This window comes from Pistacia vera, unplaced genomic scaffold (genome assembly GCF_008641045.1).
Source record: "Pistacia vera cultivar Batoury unplaced genomic scaffold, PisVer_v2 Contig600, whole genome shotgun sequence".
NCBI classification, from domain to species: Eukaryota; Viridiplantae; Streptophyta; class Magnoliopsida; order Sapindales; family Anacardiaceae; genus Pistacia; species Pistacia vera.
The window spans coordinates 121848-141401 of NW_022196447.1; the positions used below are offsets into that span (position 1 = coordinate 121848).

The 19554-nt window shown below is 37.2% G+C and overlaps 1 pseudogene; it reads right to left on the reverse strand.

The window, feature by feature from the left end:
* Positions 1–978: 978 nt before the first annotated feature.
* LOC116110334 lies at positions 979–19526 on the reverse strand (annotated as a pseudogene).
* Positions 19527–19554: the final 28 nt, after the last annotated feature.

Here is a 19554-nt window from a genome sequence, read left to right on the forward strand (position 1 = left end):
AATTTTTTTTTTTTTTTTTAGATTTCTGTTTTTTAATAAGACAATAACAACTTAATTACTGTCTAATCCAACATGATTCAAAGTTCTAATTCAACAACAATCCTAACATAATTTAAGTATTTAACTACAATTCAAAGTCCAAATCCAAACATGATGTTGTATTTACATATTAAATGTCAAAATACATACTAATTAATAACAAAACATTTGATGCAAGTGTTTTTTCTTTGATCTGTCTCCATGTTGATAGAGCTTCACACACTAGCATCAAAATTCATCACCATCATCATCATCATCATAACCATCACCACCATCTACGTAAATTTAAGTAAAAAATAGAAATCATAAGTTAAAACTTGTAATTTAATTTAAATAGATACTAAGTGCCATATGTTGCCATTGTCTATTTTTAATCTTTATCTACCTATCACACAATAAAATTGCAAACAAAAGAATCGCATTAACTTAGGTGTTACCTCTTTTGGTTCTTATACAGAATCTATAACCTCATTTACTCTTTTGATAGAATAATATGTTTTCTTTGTTTCCTTGGGACAAAAAAAAAAGTTCAACCCATGAGGGTTCCCACATACACGGCTACAAATTTAAAAGGAAAAATCAGAAAACATAAATCTTTAGAATCCTATGCATAATCCAACACTAAGCAAGTTATAATAAGAGTGATGAACCATACTAATGAATGTGCAAATTCTTTCTAGAATCTTCTACCAATGTAATTTTCTATGAAAGAATAATGTAATATTGATGCTTAACCTAATGAAATAATTGATTTACCAAGCAAATATCGAATACGAAACTCTATAGATAGAATAAAATACATAAATCATAAAAAACACAGAACACCAGTTGCCAATCAAAGCAGTTAAGTATCCACAGGCAAAATTTGTAATCCAAAAAGGTAAAGGTCAAACAACAAAACTCATAATGAACAAACCGGTTGATAGTTTCAAAAGTACTTTATGACTTAACTGGTATCACCCTATAAGCAAGCTTATTCCATTTTAGTTGTTCAAGATGGATACAGTTGGGAGTGAATGCTTTACTTTCTACATCATAAATTAATTTCAAATATTCAATTAACAACTAAATGCAACCCCAACATTATGAAATCAGTCTCATATTTAACAATATATAGATTATAATAATAATAAAAAAAATCAATTAAGCCCCATAACGACACCTAACTAAGCGGAAGTTGAGCGTTGACTTAATCAGAAAGCTAAAAATCAATCTTAAACACTAATACCACAAATTAACAATCATACTTTCCAAAAAGAGAAAAACAAAAACAATTAGACTATACATAATATACGCATCAGCAAAACCAATGGTCATTCTCAGTTCTACAATCAAACAATGAAAACACAAACAAACCCTAGCAGTCTTGCATGCTTTAATAGAAGGATGAAATAAAAACCATAGAGCAATATACATATATAGTAACATCCCTACACATATAACGCAAAATGCCACTTGAATGTGTTAAAATAAATATTACAGATATCAGGTGACAAATAATGCTACACTCATTTGATACCACATTATGTATTAATCATCAGAGGCATATATGATGCATAAAAATCAAAAGGATGAAGTACACGGTCTATAGACTGCTCGTTTGTTCACAGATCCTATATAGGACCTCCTGAATATTTGTAGGATGACATTGCTACAAAAATGAAATTGAAATTATTGATTATTGAAGCTGGATTTAATGAATGGCGTGTTTATTACCTGGATCGAAGAATTGAGCTATCGTCAATGAATGGAGCTGTCGCCGTCGATTTCCAGCGAGGAATGGAGCTGTCGTCGTCGATTTCCGACGAGTGAGGAAGACGTCGTCGATTTCCGGTGAGGGAGGAAGACGTTGTCGATTTCCGGTGAGGGAGGAAGACATCGTCGTCGATTTCAGAGAGTTCAAATGCAATTTGGGTGGGATTTCAAAGAGAAATCTTCGCAGAGAACAAACAATAGAGACGAAGCTGAAAAATTTTTACAAAGAAGAGAGAAGAAGCTGAGAAATTTGCGTAAGAAACTGAGAAAATTTTCGTAAGAAACTGAGAAAGAGATGAACTGAACGCGATGAGAAAGAAGGCTGCGTGTATTAGGTTTAGGGATTTTTAATTGGATCCGTTTATCAATCGATCCGGTTGGACCGGCGGTTTGCTGAAAATATCCGGTTTTTTAACGGTTTAACACGGTCCATTGCATTATAACGGTTTTAGGATTGACCCGAACCAGACACGTGACTGGTTTCCGGTCCAACCGGTTGGTCCGACAGGTCCGGTCCGGCTTTTAAAACAATGGTCTTGAGTCGTTTTTGTCAAGATTGTCCTTTAAGATGGTAATTGCCTGTGTGACATTAATGACAGTGGTGGGATTCAGAGCTAAACTCCTTGGCTTTGCTCAACTTCAAACCCCCATTTCTTTACTGAGCTATTGTTTTCCATGTTAATAGTTGTGCCAACTACCGAATCTTCAGCTGGGTGGATTTATATTTTGTCAAGTTAGACAAAGTGAATTTGCGACTCTCTCTCCTCTCTTTTTTTAATTCTTTTTTCTGTCACATATTCGATTATATATTTATTCAATCAGTTAAGGATCTGAGCTGAGCTGTTAATGCTGCAGACGCAGTCTATTTCTGTTTAGCTTTGCTTCTGTGATACTCCTACCGGCTATTTTGGCGGGAGTGAGAAAATCTCTACACCCGAGGTACCAGTTTAAATTGTTGAGAAGGCACTTATATAATGATATGTGTAATTTTTATTTAGAAGGAAAAAATAAATTGAGGACTAACTTAAAATAAAGTAAAAATTGGATAACCAAACAAATATAGGCCTAAAAAAAGACTGAATGCAAGGGACGGCAGTTTTTTTTTTCATCGTTTTTCCACCGAAACACGGATCAGAGAAGTAAAGACAGAAAAGTAGATTAGAAAAATAACAACGGAAAAAGTAGATCGGCATATTAAGAATTCCCAGGTAAGGAGGTCTCGACTCCTCACCAGAATTTTCAGGAGATACTGACTCCTTCGTCGGGTTTAGCAATGGTAATGAAAATTTTAACCGTGCTTTAGGAAGATTTCGTCAATATTTATCAAATCTACTATGGACATTTCAATGTTCTTGAAAGTCTGAACTATGTCTAACATCGTCTGACAGTGATGGAATACAGTTTAATTGTTATCTTAAAATAAATTGTTTTTCTGAAACTAACACATGTCAAGTTATAATATTCTCAAATCTCCATCATTAGAAGAAGGACAATATAATAATCTGATTAGTATTTTAATAACGTTGGGACGCTGTGCGTATCTTTTATAACGTTTTAGCAGGATCAGGTTTTTGGAGTCTTGTAGGCTGTAGCCCAATGAGTTGAAAATACTTTTCTTTCTTCCTTGACAACTAATTGTCTGATTCATCGGTTAACAAAACAATGAGGTTTTGTGGTGACCAAGAAGTGGATCAATTGGTTACCTTTTATAAAAATTGGAAGCAAATATTCAGATACCTGAAATCTGATTGTCCCATCTAGTTGGGACAGTTCATGCCAAATTTCCACGTTCTATAAATGGATTCTAAATATGGAAGCAAACACATGGAGTTTAGATACTAGTAACACTAGACGATATAATAACATGAACGATGAATAAAGCAATAACACCTATTATGTCTTCGATTGAATTGCACATACAGAAATTGAGCCCAATCAAATTGTTGCTTCTTGGCATGCCTGATACAAAAGGCTTTTATCCTCCCAAGCCCATCTTCAAGAGCTGCAGGCTCAACAGCAAAAGTTATTCGGAGCCAATTTTTCATTCCTAGTACTCTCCCTGCAACATTTCTTATTATCAGTATCAAAGGTCCAGCCACCAGCCAATTTTAGTCCATTTCTTGAGTATTGACTTTCAATTAGAAAAAACGAACTACTAAAATATCTTTTCTCCATTTTATAGAGACGTCACAAAAGTATCAAACTGGTAAACATAGGAATTCAATCTCCCTAGATCCAAAAACTCAGATTTTGTGTATCTTACCTGGTAAAACCATGACTGATTCCTCTTTAGCACGCTTAAGACAGAATTCCATGTCATCGTTAATGTCTTCCAACAGTGATGGGTTCAGCTTCACCTACAAAGAAAAAAACAATTGATAACTATGTTCACATCCATTTTATGAAAGCAAAGATGATATAATTATATACGACTCATTACCATCACAAACATGGACCCTTCTAGTTTATGTGGGCAAGTCAGGCAAGGCATCTCCTCAATTCTATCATTGCATATATCTGTAGCTACCCTTAGTATGCTAATAACTTTTGAAAAGAAATCTTCCTCTGTTTTCTCAAGGATTTGAGGAACCGCTCCCTGATGCACAAACCAAACACTAATAATTTCTAAAGTGGAAAGTCAATAGATTCTGACATGCCAAAAAAATAAAATAAAATACGAATGCTCACTGTCTTTACATGTACAAACAGAAGACACGTGTGTGTACATTAATCTGAATCATGAATCACAAACCTGAATGAAGGTTGCCGCATGATCACAGTAAAAATTGGCATAGTTTTTAATGGAATCAACAAGCTGACAAGTGCATAAGGTTCATAAATGTCAGGAGTTTTTACATAAAGTACATAAATTACACATATCATCAATCAACAAATTAAGGGCAAGACATGGAGAGAAAGAAACCAACCCTTGATTTTTGAAGGATGCCATTGGGATCACATGTCACAAGCCAACTAAGCCGCCAACCAGGAATTGCCCATCTCTTTGATAGAGATCCAACTGTAATAATGGCACTGTTGATCCAAACACTCCCATTCGCACATAAGGAGTACTCCCAAATGTGAGATGCTCATAAGCTTCATCAGATATTATCACAATCCTTTGTTTTCTTGATGTCTCAGCAATATGGCATTTTATTACATGAAACGTTGCTCAGATGACAAATATTGTTGCAAAATTTTAGTAGTAATTTACGATGCATAGCATGACCAAAGCGTTTTATGAATGAGAAACTTTCTTGTATTGCTATGGTATTCATGATATAATAATAGCATTCTGATTAATGTTACTGTTGAAGATTGTGATATCATGCTGGAAATGATAAAGTTGACAGAAAAAAGAATTGCATGTTTTGCCGCTGCCCTTAGAACTTCCACTGTGCATGCAGAAGTAGTTTTTTGGTCACCTTTTAGAATGATTTCAGTGATGTGTTTAGGTGAATTAGGTCTGATTAAGTGATGTATTTGATGTGTTTGTACCTGCATTAGTTGAATGTGTTTGTTCAAATTTTAAATTTGCAAAACTTTAGGTGAAACAGTGGACAGGTTCTTGTATATATCATCCACGTTTTTTAATGCAAAATAGATCATATTTTCCAGCCTTTGTTTGTCTCTCTTTCAACCCCTGTTATGACATCTTCATTGTCAAACTCCAAATAATTTGTTTTAATGGCACAGCCTATGGCTTCCCTTACTCCTCCAGTCTTCAATGGCAAACAATATCACATGTGGGCTATCAAGATAAAGGCATTCCTCCGAGGACAAGGCTTGTAGTAGTATGTGGAGGACAATCGTCAACCAACTCAGCTAGGACCAAATCCTGCCCTAAATCAAATCAGGATACATGAAGAAGAAGCTGCCAAGGCACCGAGAGCCCTATCTCACATCCATGCAGCCGTAACTGGCCTTGTTTTTACAAGGATTATGGTGTATGAAACACCAAAGGAAGCATGAGATAAGTTGAGAGAAGAGTTTATGGGAAGAGACACAACAAGAGGCATGCAAGTGTTGAACTTGAGAAAGGAATTTGAAATGCTAAGAATGCAAGAAACTGAGAAGGTGAGGGAGTATGTTGACAGGTTGATGAGTGTGGTTAACAAAATTAGGCTGCTTGGGGTTGACGGATAGAAGAATAGTAAAGAAAGTGTTGGTGAGCTTACCCGAAAGATTTGAGTCCAAAATCTCTTCTCTTGAGGACTCTAAGGACCTGTCTCAAATCACTCTCACTGAGCTGGTCTATTCCTTACAAGCTCAAGAGCAGAAGAGACTTTTAAGACAAGAAGATGCAAGTGAAGGTACTATGAGGCAACTCACAAAAGGAAGTTTGTGCAGGGAGGTAATAAGAGGAACGCTAGAGACAAGAAGGGAAAGGAAATGGCCAATAATCAGTGGAACAAATCAGGTGGGATAAAGGAGTATCCACCATGCTCTCACTACAAGAAGAATGGTCATTCTGAGAAGAGGTGTTAGTTCAGGCCAAGAATCCAATGCAGAGCATGTAAACAATTTGGCCACATAGAAAGTCTGCAAAAACAAAGGAGAACCTTTCCAACAGCAAGCTCAAATGGTTGAAGACAGCAACAAGGCTAAGAAGCTGAGCAATTGTTTATGGCATCCTGCTGTGCAACTCCACTTTGCAATGAGACCTGGTTGATTGATAGCGGTTGTACCAACCACATGACTCCGAATTTGCAAAGCTTCATCAGCTTGGATAAGGCATATCAGTCCAAGGTTAAGACAGGGAATGAAGAGTTTGTAGATGTCAAGGGTAGAGGTGATGTGGCTGTGCAAACTCAATAAGGTACCAAGCTAATTTCTAATGTTCTTTATGTTCCTGAAATAAGCCAAAGTTTGCTTAGTGTGAGACAAATGTTAGAGAAAAAATATGTCCTACATTTTTAGGATCAATCTTGCAAAATTTTAGATAGTGAGGGCTGTGAACTTATGAAGGTTAGAATGATGGGGAAGAGTTTCCCCATTGAGTGGAAAAAAAGGTCATAATTTAAGGCTCATAGTGCTAAGGTACATGAATATGAAATATGGCATAAAAGATTTGGCCATTTTCACTACCATGACCTTAAAGAAATTCAAACCAAACAGCTGGTCCAGAACATACTCAAAATTGATGAAATCAAGTCTATATGCCCTACATGTCAACTTGGCAACCTGAGCAAACTACCATTTCCCGTAAACCAAGCTTAGAGAGCTATAGAGAAACTCCAACTCATCCACACATATGTATGTGGACCTATGCAAACACCTTCATTGAATGGGAGCAAGTACTTTGTCTTGTTCATTGATGATTGGTCTAGAATGTGTTGGGTGTACTTCTTGAAGCAAAAGAACGAAGTGGTTGCAGTTTTTGGGAGGTTTAAGCTGCAAGTTGAAAACCAAACTGGTTTGAGTATTAAAATAGTGAGGAGTGGCAATGGGAGTGAGTATACTTCAAAGGAGTTTGAAACAATTTGCATAGGGTTGGGATTAAACACCAATACAACAGTCCCTATACTCCACAACAAAATGGAGTAAGTGAGAGGAGGAATAGGACTGTTGTAGAAATGGAGAGATGTATGGTTGTTGAGAAGAAGTTGTCGAAGTGTTTCTGGGCAGAGGCTATTAACACTTCAGTCTATCTACTTAATAGGTTTCCCACAAAAGCCTTGATCAACCAAACTCCTTATGAAGCATGGTATGGAGTCAAGCCAACCATGGACAATCTAAGGGTCTTTGGACGTATTTGTTATATTCTTGTTCCAACAGTTAAAAGGAGTAAACTAGATGACAAAGCAATTATAGGGATACTCATTGGATATAGCAATCAATCCAAGGCTTATAGAGTGTACATTCCAAAAACTAAGAAGATACATATTACTAGAGATGTTAAAGTTAATGAGAAAGGTGTTTGGAATTGGGAGGAGGACAAAGTTGATGAAGAGGCAAGACCACGGCTGATTGAAGCTATTGGTTCAGATTTTTTAAGAAGATGAAAGTGAAGCTGAAGAGGAGTTCTCGGTTAGAGGTACTAGATCTTTGGCTGAGGTGTATGAGAGGTGCAACATGGCTGCACTTGAACCAACAAGCTTCTCTAAAGTAGCAAAATCAGAAGCTTAGAGAGTTGCTATGCAGGAGGAGTTAGTAATGATAGAGAAAAATTAGAACTGGAAACTTGTGGACAGACCAGAGGATAGAAAAGTGATTCAAGTCAAGTGGATTTTCAAGAGGAAACTTAATCCAGATGGTTTAGTTCATAAGCATAAAGTTAGGCTGGTTGTCAAGGGATTTGCTCAACAATATGGAGTTGATTTTCAAGATACATTTGCACCCGTGGCTAAGCATGATACAATTGGGTTGCTACTTGCTTTGGTGGCACAATTTGGGTGGAAAATCTTTCAACTGGATGTCAAGTCTGCATTCTTGAATGGTTGGCTCAATGAAGAGATTTATATTGAGCAACCAGAAGGGTACCAAGTCAAAGGTCAGGAGAACAAAGTGTATCTTTTAAGGAAGGCTTTGTATGGCCTAAAGCAGGCTCCTAGAGCCTAGTACAGCATGATTAATGATTATTTGATCAGCTTGGGTTATTTGAGGAGTCCCAATGAGCACACCTTATATGTGAGAGAGCTGGAAGGAGAATTGATTATTGTCTTACTCTATGTAGATGACCTTCTCATCATCGGAAGTAGTCAAAGTCAGTTGAATGAGTTTAAAGAAGTCATGCATTGTGAATTCGAAATGACAGACCTGGGAGAAATGTCCTACTTCCTTGGTATGGAAATCAATCAAGTTTCATGTGGCATTTTTGTCAATCAAAGGAAGTATGCTAATGAAGTTCTTAAAAGGTTTGGCATGGATAAGTGCAAATTAGTGGATACTCCACTGGTTGCAAATCAGAATCTGAGCAGAGAAGATGGGGCTGTGAAGGTAGATTGAGGGTCTATACAGAAGCTTAATAGGATGTTTACTATACTTAACAGCAACTAGGCCTGATTTAATGTTTGCAACAAGTCTTCTCTCCAGGTTCATGAGCAAATCGAGTGAAATTCATCTCAAGCCAGCCAAGAGGGTGTTGAGATACATTAAAGGCAATCCTAAATTTGGTGTGTGGTTCAAAAGGTTTGAAAATTTTCAGCTTGTTGGATACTTAGACAGTGATTGGGCTAGATCCATTGATGATATGAGAAATACTTCCAGTTATGTATTTTTATTGAATTCAGGTGCTATTTGTTGGCTGTCCAAAAAATAGGAAACTATAGCTCAGTCCATAGCAGAAATAGAATATATTTCTGCTGCTACAACCGTGAACCAAGCTATTTGGCCTAGGAAAATTATGAATGATTTAAAGCAAACTCAGAGGAGGCCCACTGTGATCTTTTGTGACAATCAATCGGCAGTAACTATAGCCAAAAACCCAGTTCTTTATGGTCAAACCAAACATATAAAGTTAAAGTTTCATGCTATAAGGAAAGCTGAACAAGATGGAGAAGTTGAGTTGATGCATTGCCAGGGTGAAGAACAAGTTGCAGACATCATGACGAAGGCTTTATCCAAAGCCAAGTTTGAATATCTAAGGTTTAGACTTGGTGTTTCCAGCAATGATATCAAGGAGGAGTGTTGAAGATTGTGATATCATGCTAGAAATGATAAAGTTTATAGAAAAAAAATGCATATTTTGTCGCCGCCGTTTGAACTTCCACTATACATGCAGAAGTAGTTTTTTGGTCACTCTTTAGAATGATTTCAACGATGTGTTTAGGTGAATGTGTTTGTTCAAATTTTAAATTTGCAAAACTTTGGGTGAAATAGTGGACAAGTTCTTGTGTATATCATCCCTGTTTTTGAATGCAAAATAGAGCATATTTTCTAGCCTTCGTTTGTCTCTCTTTCATCGGTTTTTTCTCTTGTATTCTCTTGCAAAACCAACAGTTACATTACCAAATCTGATCCTTCAGTTTTCATATGCTTTAAAGTAGTTAAATTCTTGATTCTTGGGAAAACAAAAGGAAGAAGAAGAACAGAGAAAGAAATAAATAAAAGTTGTTTAATTAGCTATACCTTTTGCATATGTTGGTGAGTGAAAACATTTCCACAAGGATTTCCAGGGTTTACAATAACCGTAGCAACAGTAGTCTCATCTGCAAGAGCTTCAACTGCATCAAGATCAACTTCCCAACCCTTTTCTAGAAAAGATCAAAAAGGCGAACTTCGAAATTCATCTATCCAAAGAAAGATTCATAGAATGGTCAACCAGGTCTTGGGAGCAAAATGTTAGCTCCATGACAGAAAAAGGCTGATAATATAATTTGGATTGCTTTCTTGCATCCAAGTGTAACATAAATATCATCTTGTGACAACTTATAAGGGAGGTCATGATTCAGATGTTCTGTAATGGCATTGTTATAGTTTATGTTGGTTCTTTAACTAGAGAATACTAAGGAAAGAGAGAGTTAATATTGATGCATTCAAAAGCTTGATTGTGTTACATCAAAATAGCCAATTTAAAGGCCAAATCAACCACTATTACAACCACTCTTTGCAGGATATTTTTATACACATTCAAATTTAACTATACATTTCACCTAATACAAGTACATTAAACTAATATAAAGCCATAACATCTGACTGTATGCACCTAAAAACATCACATTACAATTCAAAAGTCTAACAACTCCATCATTCAAATTCAACCCTACACACGTCAAACTTGGCGCCAAAAACCTGTAAACCTGCACCATATCTTCATGTTTTCAGTAAAACATCATTGCCATCAACATTCCTCCTTGATGTTTTTGTTGGAAACACCAAGCTTCAGCCTAAGTTCTTCGAATTTGGACTTGGATAGAACCTTCGTCATGATATCAGCAACCTGGTCCTCTCCTCTACAATGAGCTAAGCTAACTTTTCCAATCAGTTCAACCTCCCTTACAACATGATATTTGATCTTGATGGGTTTAGTTCGACCATGGAGGATAGGATTCTTAGCTATTGCAATAGCAGCCATGTTATCACAATAGATAGTAGTAGGCCCACCTTGGTTCAGCTTCAAGTCCCCTAAAATCTTTCTCAACCAGATTGCCCGGTTAGTAGTAGCAACAGCGGCAGAAATGTATTCTCCCTCAGCAATAGATTGGGCTATTGTCTCTTGTTTTTTAGAAAGCCAGCTGAAAGCACCATATTCACAAGAAAGGATACCCTGAAATGCTCCTCATATCATCAACTAAGACAGCCCAATCACTGTCTTAATAACCAACCAAACTAAATTTTTCAGCCCTCCTAAACCAAATTCCCAACTCAACAGTGCCCTTTACATACCTTAGCACTCTCTTAGCAGCCTTGTAATGAACTTCACTAGGCTTACTCATGAATCAGAATACATTAGATCAGGTCTGGTTGCTGTTAAGTACTGCAAGTAGCCTATCAAGCTTTTATATACAGCTTCATCAACCAATCCACTGCCATCTTCTTTGCTTAGTTTTTGACTTGGAACCAGGGGAATGTCAACTGGTTTGCAATTCTCCATGCCAATTTCTTTCAACACCTCAATTGCATACTTCCTTTGACACACGAAAATGTCATTTGAGCTTTGTTGTATCTCCATACCAAGGAAGTAACTCATCTCTCCCCAGTCAGTCATGTCAAACTCCTTCTACATTGCTTCTTTAAATTCCATTAGTTGATTATGGTTGTTTCTAGTGACCAAGAGGTCATCAACATAAAGGGAAACTATTACCACTTCACCATTTTGTTCCCTTACATAAAGGGTGTGCTCATTTGGACTTCTAAAATATCCTAGCTTACACAAATGGTCATTGATTCTACAGTACTAGGCTCTAGGGGCCTGTTTGAGGCCATACAGGGCCTTGTTGAGCAGATAAACCTTTTATTCCTTTCCCTTGACTTCATACCCCTCTTGTTGCTCAATGTAGATTTCCTCATCAAGCCATCTATTGAGGAATGTAAACTTCACATCAAGTTGGAAGATTTTCCACTTAAATTGAGTTGCCAATGCAAGGAGAAGTCGAATGGTGTCATGTCTTGCCATCGGTGCAAAAGTTTCTGAAAAATCAACCCCAAATTGTTGTGCAAAGCCTTTGACAACAAGTCTGGCTTTGAGTTTATTCACAGATCCATTAGAATTTATCTTCCTTTTAAATATCCATTTGACTTGTATCACTCTCTTGCCAAGTGGCCTATCAACTAGCTCCCAAGTCTGATTTTTCTCAATCATACTTATCTTCTCTTACGTTGCAACCTTCTAGGCCTTAGATTTCGCAGCTTTAGCATAACCTATAGGCTCTAATTCAGCCACATTGCACCTTTCATATATGTCATGCAGAGACCTGGTACCCTTGAGTGGTGCTTCATCCACTTCTTCTAAATTCAACTCATCATTCTGGTTTTCTAAACCTATGTCCCGCTGGAGACTTGCCTTTCTCTCAACTTGTTTACTTTCCCAATTCCATGTAGCATATTCATCTACCTTGACATCACTACTAACCATAATCTTCTTATTGCTCGTATTGTAGATTATGTAGGTGGTGTGCTATTGCAGGCAACCAAAATTAAAACCTAAAAACACATGTAGTAGTGTGAGTAAGGATCGTTTCCACGGAAAGTGTCTAGCCGAGTTTTATGTTACGTGAACAAGGCTGGGGGTGGTTTGAGTAAAACGAAAACAATTTCAGGAAAAATAATTCAAATTAAATTATCGAAATCAATCAAAATAACAAACCTTGGTCTAAGTCAACATCCACCATTGGAATTTTACAACTGATCATCGATGCAAGTATATATCAATTGTTACTTTGAGTATTCACCATTGGAACTATTTTCCTATCTCTCCTTAGTTGCAGTTAATTAGGAAACAAGCGATCTAATTAATCTTACTACTAAACAACCCAAGACAAGTGCTAAAGGTTTAATCTAGTGGCAGCCTTAAGAACTAGAGAGATCGATGAAGTTGAACAACACAAACACAAGCGATTGTATTTAATTCAGTCGAGTGTTCTTCTTAAGATTTAATAATTCCTGACGTAGCAAATTCTTAACTCTTAGTTACTCACAAATAAAGGGATCAAACAATTACGAATTTGATATCTAATTTAGTAATAGATTGCAACAAATAATAAACTAGTAGGCCTTCTAGTAATTAAATGAAACAATCATGAAAATAGGCATAGAAGAACATCCAATACTCAAAACATATAGTGAACGCTAAAAAAAAACAGATTAGATCTCACAGTTTTATTGATTCCAAGGCCTCCATTTCCTTCGACCAAGTTATGAAAATTTAGCCGCTCATGGCTATCATAAAAAACTCAAAAGAAGTTTAAGAAGAGAAGAAGGAGAGGCGTGTGTGTGTTCTCTCCCAATCTGATCTCCCCTTTAAAAATATCCAATTCAAATATTTTTAATCTACTAAATCTCCTAAAAATATTCTAATATCCTAAAATAACATTTATCCTAATCTAATTAATTGAAAATAAAATAAAGTCCTGATATAAAATAGGAAAGTGGTGTTTCCAGCTGTAACTTGCGTGCAACAGGTCTTCAAAACTTCCAATAATAAACTGCCAATTTGACTTGCATGACAAGGCGGAATGTTCCTGAACGTCAGCAGTGCAGGTGCGCAACTTCAAACCCGATTACAACCTTGATGCAGTAAGTATATCTCCAAACTCAAAACATGAAAGTTATAGATCTCTTTCTTCTAGTTCCATATCATTTTGAATCATCTCAATTGGAGCTAGGATGAGAGAGGTTTGCCTAGATTACGAAGCGATGTCGAAATTGACTGAATTCACCTAATTAGTTTTGTTTTGCATTTAATGCTTCCATTTGCATCCTAAATCAAAATAGAATAATAATGAGTACATTTAGGCAAAAAATAAGTATAAAAGACTAGACGTTAAGGGGGTAAATATGACATTTTGCATTCTCATCAGTAGGTCTTAGACTGATTGCTATACCGAATCATAATGCCTGCTTCAACCTTCTCATCCAATTTGCTCCTTTTGTTTTCTAGAACAAGAATATAGCACACACTTCCAAACACCTTCAAGTGGTCCACATTTGGTTTAACACCATACCAGGCTTCAAAAGGAGTCTTGTTTCTAAAGCCTTGGTTGGTAATTGATCAAGGAGATAGATCCCAATGTTGACTGCTTTTGCCCAAAAAAATTTTGGCAAATTTTTCTCGACCATCATGCATCTTGCCATCTCCATCATTTTCCTATTCTTCCTTTCACTCACTCCATTTTGTTGTGGAGTGTATGGACTACTTTACTAATGCCTTATTCCAGCCCCTTTGCATGCTTTTTCAAACTCATTGGAAGTATACTCTGTATCATTATCACTTCTCAATGATTTGAGTGTCAAACCTGTTTGGTTTTCAACCAACAACTTGAACCTTTTGAACACAAGAGCTACTCACTTTTTTGGATAAAAAAAGGCTCCCATGTCATCCTAGAAAAGTCATCTATGAATAGGATAAAGTACCTACTTCCACTTAGGGAAGCTTGCTGCATTGGACCACACACATTTGTGTGTACAAGCTGGAGTCTCTTACTTGCTTTGCATGCTTTATTTATAGGGAATGCTGGCCTACTAAGCTTATCAATTTGACAGGTTTTGCACAACCCTTCACCTTGGTCAATTTCAGGTAAGTTATAAACAAGGTTTTTGTGTTTGAGTTCCTTGAGGGCATGATAATGGAAATGTCCAAAACTCCTATGCCACAACTCTAAATCATCTATCCTAGTAGAGTGGTTTTGAAAGACAAGTTTTCCCCATTATACAGGGAAGCTTTTTCCTTGCATTCTAACCTTTATCAACTTAATCTCATCACCCTTTAAGATAACACAAATGGAGTCCTTGAAATGCAGAGAATAATTTTTCTCTAGTATTTGTCCTACACTAAGTAGGCTTAAACTAATTTCAGGCACAAATAAAACATCTACAATAAGTTTAGTACTTGTCTTGATTTAAACAGCTACATCTCCTTTGCCTTTCGCCTCAACAGTTCACCATCTCCCACCTTCACTTTGGATTGATGTAATAGCCACTTTCTATTCAAATATTCATAATGAAATACATATAAAATAATATAAAGAAATTGGGCCCAAAATTTTTCTTTTTTATTAAATATATATATATATTTATATATATTCTGTACAACATATACATTTTTACACAAAATTATAATGTGTACAAAAGTCATCAAAAACATAATAGACAGTGTAACCGCTTCTCCTCGAGCGCCGACGTCCATCCGACCGTGTCCTCACCTAGATCCTACAAAACATAGGAAAACAACGGGGTGAGCACTAAAATAATGCTCAGTAAGTAAATCCTTTACTCATCTATCCCCGTAACTCTCTCTCTCTAATTCTTTCCTTACAACTTCTCATTCAATTTCTCTTTAGTACTTCTCTCCCTCTCTCTCTCTTTCTCTTATAACTCTTAGAACTCTTTTCTATTAACTCTGTAATAAGTCACGGCCCCATCTTACCGGGGGCACGGCCGGGACTCGCTCCCACTCTACGTGACCTCTACTCATTCTAGCCGATCGGACTCGGTTATGCATGGATTCGGAACCCTTGGCCATGTGAGTGTATAATCTCTCTCTCGGGAACTCGGGTATAGCCCTCATCCGCATGCACTCTCACGGGCTACACCACTTCTCTATCTGATACTCATGCCGCTCTCTCAATGCGGCGTACATGCGGGAATACTCTACCCATTACTCACGGGTTCCCCATCGCACAACCTACTCTATTCTCTTCTCTACTATATCTCAAACTACTTCTTGAGTGTATAAACAAATGTGTATAGATAGCTCATACTCACTAATGCACTTATGAAATGCCAAATACAAGATTTCCTCAAAACAGTCATTCTGCACAAGTCACACTAAAAAGGCCATAACTTGCGTTATACACCTTGGATTGCTACGGTTTTGGTCTCGTTTTAAAGCTTAGAAACAGGGCTATAACTTCTATGTTTTGGTCTCAGCCCAGTTCAATCCGTAAAATGCCCAAAAATTACTTAGAAAGTCACGGCAGTGACAGGGCAGATTTCACCTAGGCATTTCATCAAGCAACTCATGTGCATATAAACACTCTACTAAAATTACTACTATACTTCATTCTCTAGCCATCCAAAATGGGGGAAAACTCCCTCAAATACTCATAATCCCTGTCAAGAAAAGCACTTCCAAATAGGTTCACACAACATCTCTCAAACTTCATCTCAAATTCCATTTCTCATCACACATAAAAAACACTTCTCATAATACATATTCATCTCAACTCAATTCTCAACAACATAACATACTTATACAAGCATACATCTCTACTCAATCTCTAAATCTCTACTCAAAAGCTTATTCAAAACTCAAGTTGGTTGGATTTACTTACCTTGTGAAAAGGTGACTTCTTTAGCACTTTTCCTTTCCTTTGTTGTCTTGTCTCCTTTCTACAACTCAAAACAACAACAAGAACAATAACAACCAAATAAGACTTCACTATAACTATAAGAAAACTCACATCTAAAGCATGAATCCTTACCTTAGGATGCTTTAGATGAAATCTCTACTCAAAATTACTCAAAAGCTCTCTTAAATCCCTTAGAAATCTTGGAAGATTGGATGGAGAAATTGAGAGAAATTAGGCAAATGGAAGAAGCGGTGGAAATGAATGAATAAAGGGTTTCTCTACACTTTAACTCTTTTTAGCTCATATTATAAGCATCCTTTCCCATTTTGCCCTTGCCCTTCCTTAGAAATTCCATCTATATCCTTTGATTCTTTACAACTACACCCCCATCCAAACACAATCTCTACTAAATTTTCTTACATTTTACTCCCCACTTTTCCTACTAATTAGGGGTAGAATGGTCATTGTGCCCTAAAAGAAGAATTCTCTAGAAAACTCAAGAAACTTTTTATTAGGCTCGTCGCCACAGCGAACTTTCCGTCGCCCCGGCGAACCAGGGCAGAACCTACCCGTGGGTGCAGCTCCTTCTCGCCATGGCAAAGCTTCTTCTTCACCCCGGCGAAGATTGGATTTCCAAACTTCACCAAATTCAACTAATTTCAAGGCAACCATTCAACCAACTCAATTGAAACTGAAACAGTAAACTTTTAACTAATACAGCAAATCTTAAATAGGTACCTCAAGTGGGATATTACAATTGATAACTCTTATCCAAATTCACAAAATGACCAAGATTCGGAGTCATATGGTTGGTGCAGCCACTGTCAATCAACCACACATCAGAGCTGTTGGCAACCATACAACCTAAAGCTACAAAAAGCTGATTTGTTTCTTGAGTTTGCTATGTTCTTTCCACTGCTTTTGATTGCTGGTCCTTTTGGTTCCCCTTGTTCTTACATACTTTCTCAATGTGCCCAAATTTATTGCAAGACCTGCCTTGTATGTCAGGCCTAACAGCACCTGTTTTTGGAGTGATTTTTCTTCTTGGAATGTGGACGTAGAGGGAAGGTTCTCATTCGACATGTTTCCCTCCTTGTTTGTTCACTTTCTCCTTTCCCTTTTTCTCTCTAATATACCTTTTTTTTCCTCCTTGGAAAACTTTTCCTTTTTTGGCTTTCTATCATGGCTCCTTCACTTGAGTCTTCCTGCCTTAGCAACCTCTTCTGCTCTTGTGCTTGAAGAGAATGCATAAGTTCTGCTAAGTTGATCTGGGACATGTCTTTGGAGTCTAAGTAGCTTAATCTTATTCACCACATTCATTAGTCTATCCACATACTCCTTGACATTTTCAATTTCTTGCATTTTGAGCATTTCAAACACTCTTCTCAGGTTTAAGACTTGCATGTTTTTGGTTTGACTACTTCCAGCAAACTCCTCCTTGAGCTTATCCCAAGCTTCTTTAGGAGTATCACATGCCATAATCCTAGAGAAAACTTGGTTGGTTATTGCTGAATGGATGCAAGACAATGCTCTTGGAGCCTTGGCTAACTCTTATTCATGAATCCTTATCTGATTCAGTGTTGGACTTGCTCCAAGCTGTGGAACTTGTTTCTCTTCCTCCATATATTGCCACAAACCGTGACCTCTCAAATAAGTCTTCATTTTGATAGCCCAAACATGGAACTATTCACCATTAAAGATGGGTGGACAAAGAGGAGTTGGGTTTGTTGCTTAATGGGGTTGTGGTGAGTTATGGTGTTGTGTTTTTGGCCCTAAGAATCACAGTAGCTCTGATACCAAATGTTGATTCTTTAACTGGAGAATACTAAGGAAAGAGAGAGTTAATCTGATGCATTCAAAAGCTTGATTGTATTACATCAAAACAGCCAATTTAAAGGCCAAATCAGCCACTATTACAACCACTCTTTGCAGGATATTTTTATACAAATTCAAATTTAACCATACATTTCACCTAATACAAGTACATTAAACTAATACAAAGCCATAACATTCGGCTGTATGCATCTAAAAATAGCACATTACAATTCAAAAGTCTAACAATTCCATCATTCAAAATTAGCCCTCCACACTTCAATTTTGGCGCCAAAAACCTGTAGAGCTACAACATATCTTCATGTTTTCAGTAAAACATCATTGCCATCAATAGTTTAACATCAAACAACCTTACATAACACTATCCCTCTAGAATTGTATGATTAAATGTCTTAGGTGTAAGAACAAGAATTTGAGGTTGCAGTGTGTTCATATTTGAGTTAGTTATTTACCTTCTAGTTGGGGGAATACCAAAGTTGGGTGCATAACAATTATACTTNTTCTTTTTTTTTTTTCTTTTTTTTTCTTTTTTGGGGTAAACTCGGTAATTGTATTAAAGAATAAAGAATATCAGTCAAAGCCAAACCCTTGGACATAACCAAGAACCATGCTATACAAAAAAGCGAAAGGATGGAACACCAAATCTTCGGCACAAACAAAGCAACCTGGCAGGCAAAAAACATCCTAGGCTGCAGCACTAAAAACAATCAAACCCTATACAGGGCAGCAGGAACCAAGATAGATACACCAATATACGGCTCCTGCCTCAAGATGGGCTGACGCCGGCTGCTTGTGATTGCATCACCCCTCCAGCAGGACACCAAAAAGAAACACCTCTCATCAAGTCCCTTCACCAACGGCAACTGAAAAACCAGAAGATGCAGTCCCAAAACCACATAACTATCAGCCAAGACCATGCTAAATCCTGTTAAACAAAGCAAGGGCAGCCCAGAACTAGAAAAAGCCAACGAAAATCGGTAGTACTGCTGCCAGTCCAGACCAGATTTTTCATCACAACCCCATGCCACAAAAAAACCCAAAAATTTCAAATATCCAGCTCTACCACACCAACAGTCAATAGAGAATCTTAGTGGTGCAGACAAGGGCCATCATGGGCAGAGTTCAGACTTCCAGCACATCGGTTGTTGAGGCTCAGCATATACCTGTAGGCAAAAGAAGCTTGGAGCATACCCAAACAAGAGTCAAGCTGGAGGTAGGAAGAATAGAGCACATAACAGCTCCAAAAAGTACAAATAGAGGCCAAGGGGAACATAAAGTCCTGTGTCAACCAACAAAAGATCAGAGGGCTATCATCCAAAATGTCCACTATATAGCACCTGCAAGCACAACAATAACTCCCACACAATGCAACAAGGTCAGCATTCGAGAACGTCTTCCTTTTCTTCTCTTAAGAGACATCTGAAGATCAGTGGTAACTATTGGCTCCATCAATGAAACATTCCTTGGGCAAATTCCA